This window comes from Lactuca virosa, chromosome 6 (assembly GCF_052849685.1).
Source record: "Lactuca virosa cultivar CGN04683 chromosome 6, Lactuca_virosa_CGN04683_v6, whole genome shotgun sequence".
NCBI classification, from domain to species: domain Eukaryota; kingdom Viridiplantae; phylum Streptophyta; class Magnoliopsida; order Asterales; family Asteraceae; genus Lactuca; species Lactuca virosa.
In genome coordinates, this window is record NC_136431.1 from 20,470,779 (window position 1) to 20,476,234 (window position 5,456).

Consider the following 5,456-nt stretch of genomic DNA (forward strand, 5'->3'; position numbering starts at 1 on the left):
GCTGAGATTTAACAGTCGGAGTTGAGTGTGGTGTTGGAAATGTGGCTGGTGGTGGTGCCGGGAAATGTATTTGATGAAGAAGGGGGTGGAGGGCGATGGATAGGTGAGTGTAAGAGCTGGTGGGTCCCACTAAAATATCAATCACAATATTTCATTTCTTTTAATGTATAAATTGCAAAATAAATATTAAAAAACTGATTAAGAAATAGAAAAGGACAATATAGTCATTTTATGTCTGTTAGGGATGAAACATGCAACTTTTAATCATATGAGGTACGATCCGAGTTAATTTTTGAAATTAGGGACTAAACGTGCAATTTAACACTTGGACCAGGGACGAATCGTGTAATTTACTCTTAATTTGCAGATTTGTTGTGGTCATCATCTTCATCCATGAACCCATAAACGATTTGATTTGTGTGTGTTTCTATAAACTCGTTCAAAATATCCAAAATCTTTGTGTGTACGAGTATGTATTTCCAAAAATTCATTCAAGAAATCCAAGATCTTCGTATATGGGAATGTGTGTTTACAAATACGATTTCTATGTTTTCAAAACATAATTTTTTTAATCGATCTTTGGAAAAGTGATTTTTGAGCATCGTTTTTATCGTGTTCCCTACAATCGATTTATGTATCTTCAAAATATGTTCCTCCAACTATATATATATATATATATATATATATATATATATATATATATATATATATATATATATATATATATATATATATCTTACTATATTATTATACAAACGTTACTATTTCTAAATATAGATTTAAGACGTTCAAGTGTTTAAGCTAATAGTACAACAAACAATCATTAAAATAATTTTATAATTTAAGTTCTACAAAATACAATGCAATAAGTACAGGTATTTAATACACAACAACTATAAATGTATAATATTAAAACATTCAAACGTAAACCTTATATTTCCCAATATAAAGAATAACACAACATTTAACCAAAAGCACCCATCTGTCGTATATGTTCCTTATATATCGGGCATTTCCGTTATTTCTTAACAAAAGTTGAATTGGTCTTCGGAATCAAAATGCTCAACTAACCGATTTTAACATTTTAAATGTCAAAAATCAAAATTAAAACCTTAAAACCCTAACTTTCTCAATCGGATACCTATTGCTTTCCTCACCGGTAACCTTGTAGCATAATCATTGCTTGAATTGTTGTGCCGTTTTCTTATTACTCTTTTTTTCTCACTCAACAACGACGATCCTGGAAAGTGGAAATATGTGGGTTTAAGGTTGTGTTCACCATGGTTGGTCTGGTTTTTGTTCCCGTACCTTCATCAACATCGATCACCACCAACACCTATCTCGCTCTTTCTCTCTCGATCCAGAAAAACCCACCAACCACCTGCTACCTTCCATGTTGTCGTTGCTTCTGAATAGAAGGGGTAAATCTGAAATTCTTTAATATTTATAGCTTTTCTATGAAATGATTAACGTATGATATACGTGATACAACACAACACCACCGAACATAAATCGCACCATAGTAACAAGTATTAGAAGCCTCTCTCCACATGAACACAAAGGTCTTTGTCTATATCTCTATTCACCACCACAAAGGTCTTTATCTCTCTCTTTACTATCTCTGATTATGTGTTTGTGTGTGTATGATATCTCTTCAGGCTTTATAATGTTGTTTTCGGTTTTTGATTCCAGATCTGCTTTGAATTTTTGGAACAATAGGAACCAGTGGTTGTTCTTTCACGTACTTCATTTTGGATCGTTTTTATTGTTATTTGGTTATTTATTGTATGTAAATAAGAAAATTGTTATTTGGTTATTTATTGTATGTAAATAAGAAAAATCAGTCCAGTTGAGTTTTTTGGAGCTACTTGCACAATTTTTTTTTATTCTGGAACGGTTTATTCTTAGAATTATTGTTGCTATTAAAGGTGTTTGACATACGTTGCAATTGTATTTTTTGCTCTTTGAAATGAGTCCTCATAATGCAGGAAAAATAACTTTTATCAGGTTGTTGTATGTTACACCCTTCTAGCTATAAATTATCTTTTTTATTTAATTTTAATTTTTCATACATTATTGTAATAATTGGCAGGTGCAAGTCGTGTTCTATCTGATACAATACCAGAGAAATGTAGGCAGTGTAAAAGAAACCGTCATGGTATAAATATCATGCTATTTTCTTTTTGAAAGATTTTAAATGTTAATAAATATCGACATAGTCAAGTGTGTTTATGTACAACCTTAGATGATTCAGGGGCCAACATTGAGAAAAAGTAGCAGCCAAATAATGTCATTCTGCAAAATCTCCTGAAGAGCTTGATGAAATACTGAGAGATGTAATATTTCAAAAAAATTTGATGTCGAATCGTGTTTGGTTGACCTGTAGTAATTTTTTTATAACCATAATTGATACATTATGTATGCTATGCCTTTTTAACAGTAAAGGGTAATGCATTTGGGGATTTTTTTAGTTGATTGCTTATTTCGATATATGTTAGAAAAATGAAAGTACAATGCGATAAATTTGGTATATCTTACTGTTAACCTACTTGAACTTTTAAGTTTTGATTTTTTTTTATTATTATTAATACAATTCTATGTTCATTCAGCATAAGCATGATAAGGTGGGTGGTTCATTTGCGAAGTTGATGGACTTTATTATGGATATAGAGATCAGACTTGATGCACTTTTCTCTTTACATTCTATTTTGGGACAAAACTACACTGTTTTGGGTTATAAAGAATGAAAAGACGCTACATGAACTTATTGGCTTTGTAGGATTGTGAGCCTGGGGATATTAAACTTTTAGTAAATAGTAGAAGGCAATTGTGAAGGAAATATTGGTAGCTCCTTTCCCAGATCTGCTTCACTTGCATCATTATTCATCAAACGAATCAATTAATGACAAAAAAGTTAAAGTAGGATGCTATCAATGTATGAATATGAGATTTTTGGTCAGATAATAGTGTTAGGATTATTCCATGTGTTTTCATGGTGATTCATGTAACTTTCAAAGTCAAAGTTTTACTTAGATAATCATTTTTGCTAAAGTTATTGATAGTCACACAATTTCATATACAACTGTAATTTCATATACAACTGTAAGTATTACTTTTTTTTTCAAGCAATTCATTTTTAAAACTCATTTTGGATATATGCTTTTCTCTTTATAGGTTCCATCATGGGATTAAATCCCAGTATCATTTTCGTTGTATTGCTGTTAGTTAGAAAAAGTACTTTGGGATGAAAGTACACGAAGAAAAGAAACAATTTTTTGAATGCATGAAATAAATCAGCGAAAAAAAGAAATATACAGTGAAAATGTGAGATGCTTTTTATATTAAAAGAGATGTATGGAATGTAATACTAAATATTAGATTAAATTATACGAATGGTCCCTATGGTTTGGGATAATTTGCGCGTTTGGTCCCTAACTTTTTTTTTTAACTCGGAAGGTCTCTACTATTTGTTTTTGTTACGCGCTTGGTCCCTACTGTTTGTTTTTGTTACTCACTTGGTCTCTGTCTTACTTAAAAAGACTATTATTTAAATAGGGAAAATAGTTGGATAGATAAGATAAGGTGAGGGATGGGGTTGGGGAGTGTTTATTTAAATGAATTAACAAACCAATGGAAAAATAGTCTTTTTAGGTAAGACAGGGACCAAACGCGTAACAAAAATAAACAATAGGGACCTTCCGAGTTAAAAAAATAAACTAAGGACCAAATGCGCAAATTACCCTAAACCATAAGGACCATTCATGTAATTTACTCTAAAATATTATAAGTGGCCAAGTCTTTCATATATGCTATTTATGATTTAGGTAAGCTTACCAAATATCAAATGTTAAATTATACCTTTTAGTTTTATAACTAGATTCCCCTTTTTGCGAGGTTGGAATGCATGCAATTATAAACTGTTTTGGTCATGGACTGTGTACAATAGCATGTTCAGGAGAACATTTTATTTAAGTATTCCGCAGAAAAAGAAATAAATTTGCATAATTATGACAAAAACAGCATAATCCATGAAATTTCCTTATGCAGAAATAAATTTGCATAATTATGACAAAAACAGCATAATCCATGAAATTATGACAAACCATTAAGCATTAAGTGCAAGTATTTAATACACAAACCTTATCTTTACATTCTTATCTTTCCATAATCAATTAATTATCCCCTTTTATCTCTTATTAGTTATTATTTTGACTCGGTTCCTTCCATTATCTTGGTATTTCCCTTCGTATCCGGGCATTCTATGTTCCTATAAACCGGAAGACTCATTCCTTCTCAACACATTGATCTTCATCCGTCCCTCAAGAAATCTCAGCACATCATTTTTAAAAAAACCCCAGTCGTTGGCCTCCTACTACATCGTCGACGACACCTACTCACAACGAGATACTATTATATAAAAGCATCTCATCTGTTAGTCATATAAAACCTAAAACTCTAAACTCTCTCGATCTAAAGAGCAACGCATCTTGACCACCATCACCTGATCCTTCCAACCCACAATTTCTAATCATGAAGTAGATGTGTCGACGAGAAACGATTGCAGGTTCCCACCCGGAAAGGAAAATCAATTTTGAGTGGATTCTGGTTTCAATTAACGATTTTTTAAACATATCTACGACCACCGATTTATACATACAACCTCCATTCGGAATCAACCATCAAGTATATGGCTTTTCTTATAGCTAAAAATCTATTGACGTTTTTTCGATTTTGATTTTTAGGGGATTGTCTGTATGATGTTGCAAAAAACAAATGAAAATCAGAGTACATGGCTACGAGTTTGTGTTTTGATTCTGCAAGATTTTGATTTTGTAGGCAATAGGCTACAAATTTAGATTCTTAAAGATTGAGATGGAACAAGATGTCGGTTAAATCTTCTTCACTGCTCGTATTTTCTCCATGGATGAGTGGCTACAGGTTTGTGGTTTTCTTTCTATATCTCCCTAAAGGCTAAAGCTTTCTTATAATTTTCTTATGGTTGTTGTTTTGGCCCAATGTTGTTTGTCCCATTGTTGTCGTTTTGCCAAGTTTTCAAACATTTAGACCATTTTACCCCTGTTTGGTTGTTCCTGTTGTGGTATTTGATTGGTATCAGACTACCAAGTTTCCATCACCCATTCCTCTAGCTTTTTAAGACACCATGCTTCCAGTTTCCAGGGTTTGGTCACAACCTCCTATTGAGCATACGTCACTTTCCAAGAAGAGAAATAAGTCATGAACTGTGTGTTTTATGCTTGAAATGAACATTATGTTTGTTAGTGTTTATGGATTAAATCTAACTGCAGCAATCGTCTTTTGTAGCCAACTAGGTAAGCTTGCATAAGTTCATTTATATCGTTTTGGATATGATTGTAAGATTTCAGTGTAACCGTGTACAGCTTGCATAAGTTGGTTTATTTTGTTTTGTTTTGGATATGATTTTACAGGACATCTTC

The 5,456-nt window shown here is 32.1% G+C and overlaps 1 long non-coding RNA gene across 1 annotated transcript; it reads left to right on the forward strand.

Annotated features, from left to right (window-relative positions):
* The first annotated feature begins 1,138 nt into the window (after positions 1-1,138).
* LOC145119104 (uncharacterized) lies at positions 1,139-2,332 on the forward strand. Its single transcript, XR_013713676.1, has 3 exons — positions 1,139-1,421; positions 2,093-2,158; positions 2,246-2,332. It is a non-coding gene; the product is annotated as an uncharacterized LOC145119104 (long non-coding RNA).
* Positions 2,333-5,456: the final 3,124 nt, after the last annotated feature.